Source organism: Lasioglossum baleicum, chromosome 12 (assembly GCF_051020765.1).
Source record: "Lasioglossum baleicum chromosome 12, iyLasBale1, whole genome shotgun sequence".
NCBI classification, from domain to species: Eukaryota; Metazoa; Arthropoda; class Insecta; order Hymenoptera; family Halictidae; genus Lasioglossum; species Lasioglossum baleicum.
Window position 1 is genome coordinate 14,156,675 of NC_134940.1, and position 19,183 is coordinate 14,175,857.

Consider the following 19,183-nt stretch of genomic DNA (forward strand, 5'->3'; position numbering starts at 1 on the left):
ACTTGAAATGACCTCGGGAATTATCCTTTGCCACCAATGAGAAGTAGAATCATTTTTTAATTACTTTGCTACGTGTGTTAAATAAAAATATTATCACATCTTCGCTAAGCAAAAGAAGAAGAAGATAGTCCTCTTTAGCGGTGCATAAGTAACCTCGGGATATTGCACCCTGTGTGGTCCATTTCGCTTACTTAATCATGATCAGACGACTGCTCATTCAGGCGTATGTATAGTCGCTTTGCATACAGCGGAATACATACATCTACACCGTTAGCATTGATGTGTTCTATTTCGCTTAGTGTCTCAGTCGCAATCACACGAGTGCTTAACTAGTTATGAATAAACTTTTCGCTAGAATTCTTGAACTAACATGCTTGACAAACCTTACACAACGTAGCTTAGCTGCCGCGTCTGGCAACACAGTGTTAGTAAGCCTTTCATAGAAGATTCGAGTGTAATAGAGTCGTTTCAGCAAAGATATTTAAAATAAATATTTTTACAATTTATATTAAATAATATTCAAATGAAATATTATTTTCAAATTCTATTTTAAAAGGATCGCACCGAATGAAATATTTTATCTTCAAAGTTGTACACATATTTCAAACTAATTTTCAGCAAAAATATTTGAAATATATCTGTGAATTATACATTTTTACAATTTAAATTGAATATGTATTTAAACGAAATATTATTTTCAAATACTATCGAATAATGATGCAAAACGAAAGATTATTTTCAAATTCTATTTAAAAAGTTCTATATAAAAAGTTGTACACTTATTTCAAAATTATTTTCAGCAAAAATATTTGAAATATATATTTGAATTATACATTTCCACAATTTAAATTAAATATATATTTAAACGAAATATTATTTTCAAATGCTATTTTAGAAGGATTGCACCGAATTAAATATTCTATTTTCAATGTTATACGCATACTTCAAAAATATTTGAATTAGATATTTTTACAATTTAAATTAGATATATTCGAATGCAATATTACTTTCAAATATATATGTTACAAGGATTGCACCGAATAAAATATTTTATTTTCAAAGTTGTACGCATAGATCAAAATAAATTGGATTAAACACTATCTTACCCAGGTCTGTTTCTTCGAAGTCATCTCCCTTTCTCCGTTTTGAGCGATTCCGAAAGTAACGAAATATCTACGTGATGGAACTGGGTGATTCGAATCTTCGCCCAGCTGTCCATTCGTCTCCGAATGCTAGCTATTGTAATCACGGAGAACAGATAAAGACGGATCGATATAAGAATAAGAACAATGTTATTCTTAAATGAAACGCGTCGTTTTGAGGGCAGAGGAAATCGATTCGAGGTGAGTCATGGTCATCTAAATCCATATCACGTACGTACACATACCCGGTGAGATACAATTCCTATCATTCTTCACAGATAAGTGTACAATTATCTTCTTATGTATATGTTGCCATCGGAATCTGCGATCGATTCTAACGGCTGCATTAACAACATGTAAACATTCAAGTCAACTATCAGGTTCATGAAATGATCATTTACATATTCTCCAAATAAACATTATAGTATAAATAATGATTAGACAAAAATTTTATGGATTTATAAACAATAGAATCATTCAGTACGATCCAAAAACGGTACAGTGTTTATAAATTGCACTGTTAACATTTTTAATACACTGTCAACAATTACACTATTAACTAACAACAATATAAAATTATTCTTGCATTGTTTTCACCTGAATGAAATTATTGGATAACATTCATAAATGTAAGGGTTAATAATTATACGCTGAAATAATTCGTTGAACAATCGCATTCACAATTTTGTTCTAGTATTTTCTTTCAGGGCTAGTATTATCAAAATGACCTTTAAATCACTCGCAGACGAAATCTGTTGTGTAGACATTCGCCTCTACGACAGGTCAATAGGTTCACGTAAAGAGAACATCTTAGAGCCGACAAAGGAAACGTAACATAAATACACAATTAGTCTAGGTCGAACTGGTATGTGTCGGCGTACGCGTAGAAAGTTTCAGGCGACTATATTCAACTACGTGAACAAAACACCAGGAATGATTGAACGGACATTTTCGAACACTTACAGAGGTTTAAGAACGCTTAGAGCATTTTCAGTCGCGTTCGATTTTTCCATGCCTTTGAGCTTTCCCAGCGAGTTATTAAAGTTATGCAACCTTGGAAGCGTAAAAGCTAAATCTGAATTTTTTTCGTCTCTCAGGGATTGATAAACAACCAAGAATTTTATAGAAAATGTTAACACGTAGAATGCCACACTAGTCAATTGCACGATATCAAAAAAAAACTGGTTTAATAATACAAAAATAGAAAAGACAAAGATTGTCATAACCATGATCTTTGGAACATCCTCGCATAAGAGATTTATTTAATAAGTTTAATAAATTGTAGTTGAAATTGATTCGTCTAAAATTCATTTCGATTCATCTTATAGTTAAAAATTTTTTACTTGGTAGAATAATGCGATTATAGATAATAATACCTAAATTATGCCTAATACATTATAATTAATTTTACTCATTTAAATGGTGTATAGTCAGCGGATCTTGATACAAAATAATAATTGTCTGCATTCATTGTAGAATATATGTAGAAATTAAATATAAAGTTCTGCGTTTGTCTAAAAATTTTTAGAAATTTAATATAGTATACTCTTAAATTTTATTAATCTTCCTGCTATTTCAAAGTTCCTCTACACAGTTTTGCCATAAGTGCATAAAGTCCAGTGGTGGACATTAATGTTTCAATGGTACTTGGAAAATTTCAACTATTTAGAGAACTGAAATTTCAATGCAAATAGCCAGTTTACATAATGATTTGTACACTCATTATAGAAACGAAACACCTTAAATACAAATTTGGCTTTGTCTACACGAGCACAAGGAAGTCTACTGTGATTTATAGACGAAAGCGGGAACAAAACCTACAATCGTGACTTAAATGATACATTACAGCGACACATAGGGTGTTCCTGAAGTAAGTCTCCAACAGAAAGTTTCAGTGAAAAAGTTCGAATGGAGCGAGACACGTTCGACCACCACATTGTCGGAAATACATATTTAACCCTTTGCACTCGGGGCTATTTTAACTCGAAAATTAAACATTTCTTCGGATTTAGAATAATTTCATTCTATTTTAATCTTTTTCTTTATATGAATATGAAATTGATATAATACCTCGTACAATACTTACACGTTTAGTATTTGATTAGATACCAACATATTTTAATAATCCAAACAATATTTTGAATAATGGTACAGCAATTTTTTGCGGTGACTCTATCTATTCACGATACGAAAGGTAGGCTATTCTAATAGTAGAATTCGTAGAGGTAGGTCGTTCGGAAAGTCATTTCTTTTTGAATAAGTTTTATGACATTTTGTTTCATGATCTGTCGCGATTTTTCAGGCAACTTAAATATCCCATGCTCGTAGAATTTCTGTTTTTTATTAGCAAAAATAGAGTTGTACGAGTTTTTACGATTTTATTTGAAATGCAATTTGCTATCTCTACACGAAAAACGAGATTACTTTCCGAACGACCTAATATTTGAAAAAAAACAATACCTTTCATAAGATCTCGAAAAATATGACCTTGAGATGACCTTCACCCACGTAGTCTTTTTCCTCCTACAAATACAACAACTTTCTCCCCAAATATTTATTTGTATCTGTATAAACAAGGTCATTAAGCCCTTGCCCTACGATTTATTTAACGGTTTCAGTGATTAAAACTTTTTTTGTAGTTCGCAATTTCGTATAAAAGGAGAAAGTTTATATCTATCGTATGCCTACATGTTCTCCAATAACTATACGTTAACAAAACCAAAATAGAATTTCATCTTGGTGTAAAGGAAATTAATAACATACATATATATATATATATTTATTAGACTCTGTTCTGAATCTTCATCACGAGTCTGTCACGATATTGTAGGGCAAGAGGTTAAGGGTGGTAGAGTGTATATGGGACAGCCTGTTTATAACAAAGGTTATCTTATTTACGTTGTTAGAAAAGAAATCCGGAAAATGATCTCTAGCTTCCTAGACCAGAATCTCCCCTTAAGATAAAAGAGCATTTCTCCTATCACGTGTGAAATACACAAGTGTGTTTAGCGCCTGTAAATTGGCTCAGCAACACGAGCGTTTCGCGTGTGACACGCCACGCTTTCGAAATCGAATGTATTGTAAAGCGTGGTGCCAACTACACGAATGTTTTTCACGGTAAGCACAACCGATTGTGTTAGATATTGGAATGCAGGGAAACAAAAAAAGTGTCAAATCACCGATTACTATGTTTTGATAGCATGCCATTGTTAATCGCGTATACGTGCGGATGTTTCATTCAGCAATATCTTGAAGCTGTGACGTAGAAGCAATATTAACACTAAACCTACCACGAGGGGTCAAATGACCCGTTTCAGATTTTTTATATAAATCTCAGATGAACTCTTATCGACATAACCATCACTTAATAATTATTTTCATTGGCATAAAACATGTGACCTCGTTGTTTCTTGTTCAGCTTTATTTTATTAACACTAAACGTACCACGAGGGGTCAAATCACCCACAAAAAAGTTGAAAATGCAACTTTTAGTATTTTTCAACAATTCCGATCAATTGTAATTTTTGAAAAAAAATTTCTTTTCACATCCCGTAGTAAACTAATTGCTCTGGCTTCCCAAAAAAGTTCAAATCGTATAGTACAATATTAAAATAGTTATCGTCTTTTTTAGAGGGTCTTTAAACTTTTGTCCACTACTGTAAAGATGACAAGATTCGTTTCATTCAGACTTTGCGCAGCTCCTAATGTAATATGTACTCCACTAAAGATATCTATACAATCATATTTCTTATGAAATTATATCTTTATTATATCAATAATTGTAAAATAAAAATCTGGAACCGGTCATTTTGACCGGTGATGGTAGGTTTAGTGTTAGTCCTCTAATCACATGCCCACGATTAGTCATTTAGCAGTCCGTACTAACAATAAAACGCGAGGAAATAAAAATAGTTAAAAAATGCGGTAATAATCTCTCGGCTTTCAATCAAATTGCTCCGTATTTTTCTGAAATACTCACACGCGAACGATCGATTGAAAGAACGGTGAATGGGTCGCGATGTCATATTGATAATGAGACGTGTACCACCGCACGTACATAACTGCATGCGACGGAAGACAGGCTATTAAATCAAATTCTAGAGTAAACTGCAAGCCGCACACACAAATGTTACATAAGATAATCGCGACGCTTAGGCGAACAGTATGAAAGAGTATCCCTAAAGGTTGTTTGCCCTCTCAAGCCGGTAAACATCTTTCAATATTTAGCTAAAGAAAAGTGTGCTAACGATCGCGATGTTGATTTTTATCCACTGATTGTAACATTAACATAAGCACATGTGTACGCACAGATCAAATACGATAAAAATTTTAACGACGTCACCGTGGAAATTTCAGTGCTACTCACTCGCGTTAAAAAGGTCAGATTTTTCGTTTAAAGCAGTGGCAGACCCGGGAGTTATTGACTAATCTGGCCTGGCGAACTTTGGACCTTTCAATGACGCCCACGCATTCGCCGCACACACGGAAACCGCACAATGAATGAAACTTATTCTGCAAACTACATTTCGTAAATTGGTGCCCACCCACAACACGCTAATAGAGAAAACGCACGAGAGGAGACAAACAGTACAATAAATCAGGGAAAATATTATTCTCAAAATCAGACATTCAGAATGATACATGAAATTAAACGACAGGAGAAAAATGGGGTACGTTAAATGAGGCAAGAATCTGAAATTAATTCGGATATAATCTCAATCCGGTTCTGTCCTACACTGCATTCAATTTAAGGTTTTAATTCATTCAATTTGAAATGATCTCAATTCATCATAGAAAGAAAAAAAATTAAAATGTATTTTCTCTTTCAATCATCTTAGGAAGTCGACGATGATATAACAATATTTTCCAATTCTTCTAACATCTTTCCAGTTTTGAGTTTGAGCTATTCATCCTTTTCGAGAGTGAATGAAATCCGCAGTCTACTGATATCAAAGCAATCTACGACGTTCAAACTTTAAAATAAATTACGTTGACAATTAGCTTCGATACTATTGAACGACAAAAATTGAAAGGACTGTTAAAAATGAATATAAACAATTCCACCGAAGTGCAGTCAGCGGATTTTATGCGTTCATAATAGAAAATGGATCGGAGAAACACAAAACAGTAAACAAATTAGAAGAATTTCGAGCTATATTATTATATTTCCAGCCAATTGAACTTATTAAGAATGGAGATCGATTTATATTTAGCTCCAGTTTGTTGCGATAGAGGTAAACAGTTATTTTCCATAAAGATCCACAATCGATTGAAAAGATTGAAAAGGAGTAAAACTTTTGTATACAGCTATAGCAAATGCGACAACGTGAACAGTCTACGTCTACAACGAGATCCACCAAGCCGAAAAGCAGGCTGCCAGGTGAGGATTCAAAGCTGATTTCCTCGAGAACAATATCTGTTCACAAATATTCTATTCTAAACACAAAACAGTAAACAAATTAGAAGAATTTCGAGCTATATTATTTCCAGCCAATTGAACTTATTAAGAATGGAGATCGATTTATATTTAGCTCCAGTTTGTTGCGATCGAGGTAAACAGTTATTTTGCATAAAGATCCACAATCGATTGAAAAGATTGAAAAGGAGTAAAACTTTTGTATACAGCTATAGCAAATGCGACAACGTGAACAGTCTACGTCTACAACGAGATCCACCAAGCCGAAAAGCAGGCTGCCAGGTGAGGATTCAAAGCTGATTTCCTCGAGAACAATATTTGTTCAGAAATATTCTACATTTCCGTCTTGTAGAATCACGTCCACCAGTTACCCCCGGTAGAATTACATAAATAAATGCTTGTGGGGAACATCAGATATGTAAGAACCAGGTAGCACGGATTCGCCTGGGCAGGCGGCGGCGGCGGCACATCAATAGAGAAAGAAGAACAAGCGAACGACGACGGCGGCGCGGCGCAAGGATCAAAAAGCCAGTGACTTGTTCGAGGAACCAGACGCTCACGTGACCGCCACGGATGAAATCTCCTGCGTAATTCGAAGAGGTGCTCGTAGCGTGAAAAGGGAAGGTTCGAGGGATCGATGTGGTTTGGCAGAGTGCATGCACCCGCGCAGAACCACCACTACCATGAAAACCTCAGTTTTCGGAGGTGAGCATCACCGACGTCAAGCGGGGGATGGTTTTATTGATCGCGAGTAGCCACGCCCCCTACCCCTTTACGCCACGCCTACGCATGAAAGGGAACATGAACACGCTGATGCAGCCGACGACCTCCCTCGGAATCGACCTAACTTAACCTGGTCGGGTTAGGTCCGAGTCCCGAGGATGACGATTTCCGGGTGGAATGACGGTTCACCGTTTCTAGGCTGGACGGTTACACCGTCATCGGCTAGCTAACTTCGTTTCAATCGAAACGTATTGTTCCGAGATTATTGCGCGAAAGCGTTACTGGACGATCAACGCTCAACCACACATGCAGAATCTATGAGGCCATCGGCGGATATATATGTATGTACGGTTTGTATTTATACCCACCTGTTCAGCTGACGATTCTGATAGGATTGTTGCAAAGCACGGTGCTCAATATACAAGGGCTTGATGAGGCTTTGCCAAGAAATCAATTATTTCTTCCTTGTCTTCAACATTCACGTCTGGCAGGTGTCATCACCCTACACAGATGAAAATCCTTCAACAGATATATGTAGTTATGATTTGTATTTAATACCCACCTGTTCAGCTGACGATTCTGATAGGATTGTTGCAAAGCACAGTGCTCAATATACAGGGGCTTGGTGAGGCTTTGCAAACAGATGAATTGTTTTAGGCTGCACGATCTTCGACGTTCACGATTGGCAGGTGTCACCACCCTACAAAGATGAGAATCCTTCAGCAGATATATGTAGTTATGGTTTGTATTTAATACTCACCTGTTCAACTGACGATTCTGATAGGATTGTTGCAAAGCACAGTACTCAATATACATGGGCTTGATGAGGCTTTGCAAACAGATGAATTGTTTTAGGCTGCACGATCTTCGACGTTCACGATTGGCAGGTGACATCAGCCTTCCAAGATGAAAATACAAAACTGGTAACCCTTCACAGGTCGCGCTTGGTTGTTGAGGTGTTACTACACGTTAGTATGTGGCACAGACATTGTCACTGAAAGATTCAGCCAAGGAGATCAAGGATGCAAGGATACCAAGGGAGGATACTTTTTCATTACAAGACAGACATTTTTTTAATAGATTTACATCCCCCCTTTTTTGTGATGAATGTCCAGAGTGTCCTGAAACCCTCAGCAGGCTGACATGGTTGTCGACCGCAAGAATGTTCTCGAATCCACAGCAGGCTGACATGGTTGTCGACCGCAAGAATGTCCTGAAACCCACAGCAGGCTGACATGGTTGTCGACCGCAAAAATGCCCTAGAACCCACAGCAGGCTGACATGGTTATCGACTGCAAGAATGTCCTGAAACCCACAGCAGGCTGACATGGTTGTCGACCGCAAGAATGTCCTGAAACCCACAGCAGGCTGACATGGTTGTCGACCGCAAGAATGCCCTAGAACCCACAGCAGGCTGACATGGTTTTTTGTGATGAATGTCCAGAGTGTCCTGAAACCCTCAGCAGGCTGACATGGTCGTGGACTGCCAGAGTGTCCTGCAACCCACAGCAGGCTGACATGGTTGTCGACCGCCAGACTGATATCGTTGTCGAAATCCACAGTCTACTCACAAGCATCTCTCTCGTAACTTAATTATTTCGATTGAACGGTGCTAATGGAATAGAATACGTTACCTTCCAAATTTGAAACACGATGATCCCTACTAAGCATGACCATGTACCTAAGTAAGAAAATATGCATACGTACCAAGTATTTCTTAGCATGTACTTGATTCTAACAATAAATATGTCACCAGCTGTCTCAGGGTCGTTTTATTTGTATGCCTACTGAGACATTCATATGAATTATATGTGTAGGACTGAACGTATCGAGTCTATGCAAACGATGCATCGGAATTAAACGATCAATCATCTGTTTCCAATACAGGATATTTTCAAACGTTTCATCTTCATTTTCAGCGACATTTTAGCAGAGCATAACGAACCACCGAGGTCATTTAATGGGAAAGAGCAATACTGAGGATATAATCCTTGGGAACACAAATCCTAAATTGCGCATGCCTGTGTAAATTCCCGTTTTCGTTGACTGTGTTACACAAACCCAGTAGCCCGGGCCTAGGATCTAGTAAAAAGTAGATTGCTAGCATGATTTCTGTCTTGTTGAGAAGGTGAAGACACTTGCGTAGAGACCGACGCAATCTAATTATTATTCATTGCGACGACAGAGTCTCTATGCTAACAGCAAGCAACGACAATTTGAAATGTTTACATATGCGGGGGTGGTACAGTGCACCAGGAAGAGCCGTGCAATCGATACCAGGGATTTCCAGTTCATTCGCGAGTGCATCGCGGTGGGACTGCAGGTAGAGGTGGGAGTGGAACGGTGTGTTCGTGTGATCTTGGTATTGAAATGACGTAACGCTCTCATGAACCTGAGTTTAGGACACGCGACCACTACCGAGAATGTCACCCAATTCAGAATTTCCAATTTTAACGGAATTGAAATCACATCTCGCTCCGGTTTGAATCTGGAGAATCTAATATTTAATTAATATCGCCAAATACTGAATACAAAAAGCGTTGGATTTTTTTGGCATCGACAAAAATATTCTTCCAATTGCAAATTGATGTTACGTCTATTAACGAAGATTAAATTATGGTTTTATAAGATTAATAAGATTTTATATAATAATTCTGCATCTATCAACGAAAATTAAATTATGACTTTACAAGGATCTTTCGTTGGTAATTATGATATACGTATTTTTGTAATTATTATGTCATGGTGTTAAACGGTAGACATTGCAATTTTTCATGATTTTCGGCCTTTCTACTTTAACTAATTTCAATGAAATTTTCAGAAAGTTTATAATTCATACAGGTTTACAAAACACATCTTTTAAACTTTCGTCATTGGCTAAAAAAGTTGTACAAATCAATTTTTACTATTGTTCACCACAATTCCGTCCAAATGCATTTTTCCAACTTATTTAATGGACGTCATTTACTAAACTAATTCTTCTAGCCTTACAGAGAAATTGAAATCGTTTGATGCATTCACAAAAAAAGTTATTCTGATTTAAAGTGTGTGGAAACAGTTATGGAAACAAGTACAAAAAACCAAATGTTTAGTACGGATATATTTTACAATAGGTATAGGTGTATACACACTTTATCGATTCATAATGTACACTGTACACCAGTGCCGTAACGAGGGTATGAAGCGCCTGTAGCAAGTGTCTAACTTGCGCCTCCCCGTAACCCAATAACAAGTTAAATTTTACTAAAAATGCAATATATTAAATACTATTAACCTCGTCAAAATGAATTGCCTGTATATACAGTAATGTATTTGTCAAGGTATTTGTATAAATAAATAATCTATAACCTAAATAAGAACAAATTTTTATTCCTTCTTCGTCACGCCCTCGTTACAGCACTGCTGTACACTTGTATAGTCTGGTAAATGGTCCTTCTTATGCATGAACTCAGAATTGGCGTGAACTGCGCAATCAAACGACTCCGTGTCGTAATTAAGAATATTCTCATGCTTTCTTATCTCCTTACATTACTCAGAAACGAGAGATTTAATCAGAAGATTTCTAAACTTCTTGCACTCCTTGTACAGTCATGCTAACTTTTTTTCGTGCTATTCTCGTCTGGTTGTCTGTAATGCTGTATATAGTTTGATTCAGAGATAAACACATTAACTAGTTAATTATACTTAATTCTTGTGAAACATGCCTATGACTAACCGTTTGTTGTCTGTCGGCCGTTTATATTCAAAATATATAGCTTGATCGTTGTTTAATTTATTTTTATCGTTTTGGTAGTAAAGTTGAAGATTGTTTCATTTATTAGTGTATTTCTGACGTTAAAAAATAATACTTTTACAACTTTACTTTCTTGTAGATACATTAACCCTTTGCCGTATTTTAACGAGTCACACTCGTCATGAAGATTTTAAAGCGAAGTCTAAGAAATACGAATGTTACGCGTTTCTTTTTAAATGAAATAAAGTTTGATTCGTTTTTAATCAATATTTAAGCATTCAAATAAATGTAACCATTCAAAAAATATAAATTTTTAGGGATAAATACGTTTTGATCACTGTAACTGCAAAGAAAATGATGCGGCAAGGGGTTCATCTTTGGAACAGCTATTCATGTAGTTTAATTGGCAGAAATTGAATCCACAAATGACTGTTTTGATACTGTGTGAGTCAAAATAGACCCAAACACCGCCGTCAAAGGGTTAATTTTGTGTTCTTTTCGCGTTATCATCTAAGAATGTCGTTTAATTGGCAAAAGTTGAGTTCACAAACGACTATTTTGATACTCTGGATCAAAATAGACCCGAACATCGCCGTCAAAGGGTTAATTCCATCCCAGAAAAGTTCTACCTTCCCCTCCTACGGCGCTATTCCTCGCGCTTCAGCCATGGCCGGTCACGTGACGCGTTTCATTTCTGTCGTGCATGTGTCCGGTACCGGCACGAAGGAGTAGGGGTGTGCGAGAACCGAAAGAATCGGGTTTCCCGAAAATTTCGATAACATGGCACATGACAATCTTGAAAAGAATTCGTGATGGACGATATTCTTTCAATGAAAAGAGAACTTTGTATAGTAATTATATATATATATATATATTTTATATTGTATTAAATATATATAATATATTTATAAATATATATTTTGTAAATATATCTTTCTCTCTTTCCCTCTATATATTATTAGAATTAAGGTTATACTGTAAGAGCGAGGAGGTCAGAGGAAGAGTGTGTAAGAATTTGTAACCACAAGGGGAACCCCAAATAAAGTTATTATATATTTATACATATATAAAGAATAAATTACTTCGCGAATCCCGATATCGATATCGGCGACCCGACCCGATATTTCAGGTTCTCGCAGATCCCTGGAGAGGAGGTAACTTTTTCCTCTCACTTCGTGCTCCCTCCCCTCATCTGGCGATACTAGCTCAGGCGGTTTAAAAAACGATTTTTCTCTTCTTCCTCGTTCTCTGCGGCATTAAATTTCAATAATACAACATAAATGAACATAATGTGAAAATATGATGGTGGCGTGCACAGGTGACAAACACAAATTGCACACGTTGTTATATCAGTTTTGTAACGACGTTTCCGGTTAGCGTGACTTTCTTCCATGTACGATGCGCGAGCGAGCTGCAACGGACTCTTCCGTTCTGAATGTCCACGTGCGAACACATGTGAACGTCGACCGTGTCCGTTTATGGTACATCAACAACACTTTGCAATTTTAGCTACTTTCGCCATTTCGTTCCAACTGATCCGAGTTATTTGACCACTTTTCACAGTTAGCGAGATGTGATCGTATTCATTCTTAACACTAGGTTTAGGATTTCGGACTTCATTACAAAAACCATAACTATTAATTCTTTTGCAATTTATGCTGACAATTATTGGTGTGATGAGACGAATGTACAGGGTGTTCGCGCTATCACTGGCCAGCGTTTTTCTTGTAAATAGTAAATATTAGAAAAAAATGAAAGGGGAAATGTTTCTTCCATTTCTGACCGCGCATGACCTTGAAAGTCACTGTGCAGTATACGGATGAACTCGTCTAGACACACGCTTCCATGTGATATAAAAAAATATACATCATTCCATTTAAAAAATTGAAGGTCACCTTCATATCTAACAAAATAGTATATACACAACTAAATTACATACGCCATTGTGTTGCGCATAAAAAACAGTACTACTTTTTCCTCTTTCATTTTGTTCTAATATTTACTATTTACAACTGGTTAGTGATAATACGCGAATACCCTGGATACCCTTTATTTTCCCCTCAGGCCGGTAATTTCAGAATTCTGTATGATGTATACCTATCTCTATGGATACCCGACAAAATGGCTGGTAAGCTAGTTTCATAGTTAATCGTAATGAACCGTTTTTTTCCACGAAATTATTTTTCTGGTGATAAATGTAAAAGTAGTTAGTACGTAGATACTACATAAAAATCATAATTCAACGTAGATATCTTTCGATGACTCCGAACCCAATACAGTATTTTATCGGTAATTGTTCCCAACACGGGTCTGCCCAGGGACAATTATCTGCCAGGGATACTATTCTTTGATTCTTGCCGAACGTAGAAAAGGACAGCGGAGCTCGAGAGGTCTATGTCGTATACATTACTAATCCAATAACAAAACTTCTTTATTTTTTCATTATTTAAGTCTGTTAAGATTGTAATTGTTTTTAAATTAAATTAATCTTTTTTTTAAAGAAAATATTTCCTTTACCCGACAATTATTTGACGGGTGTTCGTGAAGATAGGTATACAAAAATGTCCGTGTTAATTGTATTACATCGTGACTTGAAAATTATCTTAAACTCCAAAATTTTGTGCAAACATAATTTCAATGAAAAATTATTTCTCACAGAATAAATCAGGGAAACATTTTTTAATTGCACTACCGGAAATGCCTAAAAAATGGGGACACGACTCAACGGGTACATTCTGTACATGGAAAATTATTTCGCTAATATCTCGTTATGATGATACACGATGGTAATTCATCGAGAATGCACAAGATAATATATATATCATACATATAAATTATACCTAAAACAGGCGAAGATTTCTTGGAAACTTTTGTTCATGTAAACAGTGTGTGTTTGCCAATTCTAACAACAAGCCAGGAATGGGCGAATACGTTTTACTTTCTCCAGCGAAGACATCGATACTCGAGGATCTGGAGAAAGCATGCGATAATTGGTCGTAAACGTCTTGTTCTATTATTCAACAATGATCTTCGCATTCTGTTACACTGCATATTGAATACATTGTACATTATAAAATATTTATGCAGTTTGATCGTTTACATTCGATGGCGTTATATAACTATCTACGGTTTCACTTGTAATTATGTATATAACACTTTACATATCTCGCTTTGCATAATGACGTTTCCATTTGCAGCATATTTTATCATTGGAGTGCGGATTTGTTAATGCAAAATAAAAATGTTTTACATTGATTGTGGGAAACAGGAATAACATAAAAATTGATTTCATCCCTTAACGACTTTGTTACATTAAAAGCAACATCACAACATTCTTGAATTTTTATAATCTTTCACCGTTTTATATTTCGCCCAACCAATTTCTTCATAACTGCATAAAGATCGGCACTCCAGTCATGAAGTATCCATTGAAATCGTAAGAAACTGAATGTCTCAAAATATTGTATAAACCGAATATTAAATATTTTTTTCCGAATAAAATGTTATAAAAAAGGAAGCTACTAATATTTATGTAATAGGTTGTGTACTCATTAGAGGTGTGTAGCTTACAGTAAGTCACGAAAATGGTTAGACCGCAGAGTACGTTCGACATTGATTGTATGTTTTACTTAATTATGGCGGGAATAACCTTTCTTACGATCGGTTATTCTCTGTTATTTCCATATATAATACGCGTGCATCTTTTATTTAATTAATTTGAGATAATTATACGTCAATTATACATCATTTTCTACTATACATTTAATTATTTTAATACGGGCTTAAATGTTGTTTACTCTGAACGTAATACAGTTCTTTATGCGTAGAAGAAATGTGTTTTATTCTCTACAGTGTGTCTGAAGAAATTCTTGCGCAACCGTTGGAAATATCGCCTTTCATATTGTCAGCTGTTGCTGTTGTGCGATGTCTTTGTAAGCATTTCGTCGGATACGATCAGTATTGCTAACTTAGAGTTTTCAAAACCGCATTGAGTTTGGACGATAGCTTTCTGAGCGCACGTTCAAATAAGTATGGAACCGTAAATGAGAAGAAGTACGGTTCAATGGTTAACACTAGACTGCGTATTTTATTCATTTATGGGAAAAATTAGTGGGTGCCATTTAAAACAGTAAATATAGTAGAATTAAGTGTTAGTTAGTGATTAAAGTAGGATTAAATGTTAGTGATTAAAATAAGAATTAAACGTCCATCTAACTCCTCTCTTTCAAAAGATACAGACAATTTTTATTTCGCATAAAGATCCGCAGTTTAGTTAACGCTATATGTATTTTGGTTAAACAATACAACAATATAAAGATATAATACTGTGATCGGACTCATCTTCTAGCCCATTCAACATTCCATAAGAATGTTCACGTTTTTAATTGAAAAAATGAATTCATGATCAATATGACACCTCTGATTAAACTCTGACAATACAATGGAAAGCATGGTGTATATATCTCTTCAATCAATAATTTTCAATAATTGTGCTGTACCAAAAGACAGCATAAAAATGTTCTTTTACATTGCAATCTTAAATGAAACTACTAGATGGCGTTATTGAGGGTGATTTGTTAGTTCACAATGAAAATTGCTGTTGCTATTGAAGGTTCCATTAAAAAGTGTTTAGCCATGTACCATAGATTTTTCAAAAATTTGCAATAATCACCGGTCGGTAATATGTTAACGTTGTATCAGGTCATTAAGTATGAAACTTGACAAATGAAACACAAACAAACACATTTGTCAGGTCGTCAGGTCATTAAGTATGAAACTTTACAAATAAAACACAAATTTCAAACACATTTGTCAAGTCATCGGTCACTAAGTATGAAACTTGACAAATAAAACACAAATTTCGAACACATTTGCCAAGTTTCATACTTAATGACCTGATAGAATGTAAAATTTGCGATCAAATTTTTAGATCTGTTTTGAATGATCGTCTACAAATACTTCATAACCAATTGAATGAATATCTACGACAAGCATTTAATTAAATAATTAGAAGCTAATGGGTTATGTATCGTTAGCGGAACGTTAAGTGCTCCTGTTCGTTAGTGTATCTTACACTGGCTAGTCATAATAACAACTTTAAATTAACGCGTCCGCTGTCGACGTCACACATGTGTGACGACCGAGATTTTATATGTCGCATAAAGAAAGTCAAATTAATGTTTACATGTTGTTGAAATGTTGGCAGTGAACGTGTTGAGAAACTGAAAAAAAAAAAAGAACGCTCGAAAGTGTAAATATTTTTGAGCTTTCACCGAAACATTAATCCCAACAAACTTTACTTTCCTTTGCAACTATAAGTGTCCATGTAAAGTTCCGCGGACGTGCAACAGGAAGTAAATAAAATTCAGTAAGCGAACCGATACACGGAAGATCGCTTCTAGTATTCACCGTGGGCACCAACAATAGCGGATTGCGATGAAACTACCGCTGACACAAATTCCGTTGTTAAACCTGACGGTAAAGAGTGGCGCCACCCGTGCAGACACGTGTAACACTTAACATTATTCTTAAACGAATGAAAAAATGCAATACTTCATTTTTGTTTATTCTGCGTTATTTATAAAAATATTACGTTGGCAACTAAGTCCGCGACCTCCACATTTTCTCAAACAAAGTCATTTATATATATTTTTTAATGTCTAATCTAATCTCTGATCGAATTTTATTGATTTTTTAAATTAATTGCTAAAATTCAAAGCTTTCTAATAATATACAGTCCAAAGGAATGGTCACTGAATAGGGTTTTAATGCTACAATCAGCGCCCGCTCTAGCGGTTACGTCGTCCCGGACAAAAAGACAAATTGCCGCCCCTTAAGAATATATATATTTTTTAAACAAAGGTACATATTTTTTATTGTCAATAAAAATCAAATCATTTTATTTATATTTTAATAAAAGCAAATTTTCTACTAATTGAGTATTTAACACTTCAATATTTTTCTCACGCCAAAATGGAAAATTTTGGCGCCCCGGACAAATGTCTTATTTGTAGAGGGCCCCTAGAGCGGGCCCAGGATACAATAAAAGAATTACGAAACAAGAGGTCGCGAATTTAGTTGCCAACCTAATTGTACTGGGTTGGCAAGAAAGTAATTTCGGTATTTTAAGGTGAAATGGAGCCCAATTTTTTTATCCAAACAATGAATTTTAATGAATAAGATATTTTCCCTTTTGTTCGATGATCCTTTGCCAGAGAGAATAAATAAGAAAATATTTTATTGATTTAAAGATTTAAAGTTCAACGCTTGAATAGAGAAATTCGGTTTTATTTCACCTTAAAATACCGAAATTACTTTCTCGCCAACCCAATACTAATTCTAGTCATTCTAGTCAGGTCCAATCAACTTCTAGCGGGTCTTCTGACACTTCTGGTGTGAAGTAGTGGATAAACATCGCCTCCCACAGTAGCAGAATGAAGAAGTGGAGAATGGACCAAATGTGGGCCTGACTTGAATTAACATTCTACTTTGGTTATACATAGACACTTTCTGCGCGTAATTTTAGTGTAACACGTTGTCAAGATATGAACAATTGAACTTGACACAAAATGAAATAGAATTCTATTCTTTCGTAACCAACATTTAAGCACTAAAGCAAATGTGGACATACAGTAGAAATAAATTTTCTTCCTCTTCTACAAAAGATGCAGATATTTATGAAAAAATTCCCTGCTACCTTAAAATAAAATTTTAGTCTGTAAAACTTGTCGCAATGTCACGTGACTTGCAGATCTGGCGACTCTGTTATACATATACCGTACAGGATTGAAACTTTCTTTTGCCCGCGACTGTATGTTTTCGCCTAATATGTGAACCACGTTTGCTTCAGTATCTATCGAGTACATCAAATTAGATTTTCTGCGCGTGCAGGGTAAAATACGTTTTGATATAATCCATTGGCGCGTTGAACGCGTTAAGGCACGGGTCGGTACGTTAATAAACAGTAGTCAGGATGTCGTCAAGTTCCCACGGGTCTCGCAGACACCTTAAAGTACATATCGAGTAGCGAGAAAGTTCGTGATTTTCCTGATGCAAGCCGGTCTTCGCCGGTCTTTTCGCAATCCCATGGAGCCGCGTGACGCGGACAACAATTTACAATCGGCGGCAGTTAATCAAAAAGGTCGTCCGCAGTGATCGTCCAGCCTTAAAACCTTCTGTGCGATTTAACCCGAGCGAATATGCTCCACGAGAAAGATACACAAAGACTAAATGAAAATTAATATTACTTCAACAAGCGGATTGGACCTTTTAACTAATGATATACTGTCGTCATTGTTGACAACATATTTCCATTTTAAATACCTCGTTTGAACACGTTTTTATGTTTATTTAGAAAATTTGGGAACAGGACGCAGAATATTTTTTTACTAATTGTAGAATTCATCTGTTCGTACATTCAGTTTAATATGTTAGATAGGGTTAATAAATATTTTCTTAATTTATATTGGTGTAGAACAGGCCTGTGCAACTCGCGGGCCACGTTTGGCTCGTTCCCCTACTTCTTCGTTTCGCTGAGATGGGAGGTGACGTTTTCCCACTATTGTCAGATACAATTACGTAGAAAAAAAAAAGATTTATTGTATACATTATACTATTTATATATTTAATGTACGTAAATGTAATAAATGTAATGTATGATATATATATATATTATATATAATTTTATATAATGACTTAATATAATATATTAATATATTAATATCTTAGTTGATTAATTAATTAAATATATTAATATGAATATATTTATGTACACATATATATTTATTTATTATTTATATGTATATTATTATTATATACATTATATTATATATTATAGTATATTATAATTATTTCAGAATGTATAATGTTCTTTCTATCAAGCACAACTCGAAAGGGCTGCATGTGCACCGAGATTCTCCTCCCGAACACCAACTCCATTTCACCCGCTGCTCCCCCCGCTCTTTTGAACGGAGCTTACGTCACTATAACGATGTCATCGACAGACGGCAGCCTCGTAATTAAATGTTCACCTGAAACGTACCGCAACGTCGTCCGATCGATCGCATTTTCCATGTTGCACGCGTCCCGAGGAGTGCAGCAAGTGCATTGAAAACAGTCCGTGGGCACGTACAACTGTAGTGTCGAAATTCGGACAATGGAGATGGCAAA

At 35.7% G+C, this 19,183-nt stretch overlaps 1 long non-coding RNA gene across 1 annotated transcript; it reads right to left on the reverse strand.

Moving 5' to 3' along the window:
- Positions 1 to 791: 791 nt before the first annotated feature.
- LOC143214204 (uncharacterized) lies at positions 792 to 18,605 on the reverse strand. The gene is made up of 3 exons (XR_013010107.1): positions 7,844 to 18,605; positions 4,583 to 7,800; positions 792 to 4,428 (listed from the first exon to the last, which is right to left on the reverse strand). It is a non-coding gene; the product is annotated as an uncharacterized LOC143214204 (long non-coding RNA).
- Positions 18,606 to 19,183: the final 578 nt, after the last annotated feature.